This window comes from Arachis ipaensis, chromosome B01, assembly GCF_000816755.2.
Source record: "Arachis ipaensis cultivar K30076 chromosome B01, Araip1.1, whole genome shotgun sequence".
Taxonomy (NCBI): Eukaryota; Viridiplantae; Streptophyta; class Magnoliopsida; order Fabales; family Fabaceae; genus Arachis; species Arachis ipaensis.
The window spans coordinates 8137302-8138155 of NC_029785.2; positions in this window are offsets into that span (position 1 = coordinate 8137302).

The following is an 854-nucleotide window of genomic DNA, read 5'->3' on the forward strand; positions in this document are numbered from 1 at the left end:
ACATTTTACATATAATTTTTTATTTATATTTTTTTAATATTATTTTCTGATAATGTAGATAATTTATTTTCTATATTAATAATAAAATAGTGTTATAGAATGCCATGCGGTGTTTAGTTTAAAAAATTTGATTTACACGGTTTTTGGGTGGTAATGAAGTAGGAGCGGTTTTTTATTCTATTTAACTCTGTTGTTTTTATTCTTGGGTAGTAAAAAACTAAAAAAGTAAATTCTAATATGTTTCTATTAGAGCTATCAAATGGGCCAACCCAATCGTTTCAGTTTGACTTATTTAAATTTACAGGTTAAATAGACTGGTCTGTTTAAACCTATTCTATTCACAAATTATAATTTTTTTAGCTTGAATCATTTATGGTCAATTCGATGGGTTAAATGGATTGACACATAACTACCAAAAAAAAGATGGATTGACCCATTTACTTTCTTATATTAATTTTTAAAAATTATTTTGATAAAAAAAAAATTATTTTTAGACAAAAAACCTTAAATAAACAATATTTTTATTGTCCGGTCAAATTTTTGGATTAGGTTGAGAAAAATATTAGCACTTTTTTTAAATGTAAAAATAAAAATAAACAGGTTGTGAATTTTGTTTGCATAATAGCCCGTTTTACTCGTCATTTTTTGCAGGTTAATTGGGCTTAACTTGTTTATCTTGAAATTTAAATAGACTGAATTTTATAGGCAAATTCATTCATTTAAACTGATAAACAAACTAATCCAATGGATATTCGTTCCGAGTCTTAACCTTATTAAAATTTAACAAATAAAAATAAATTTTAAAATTTATATATAACTATCATCACATGCATAAAATAAAAAATTTAAAATAC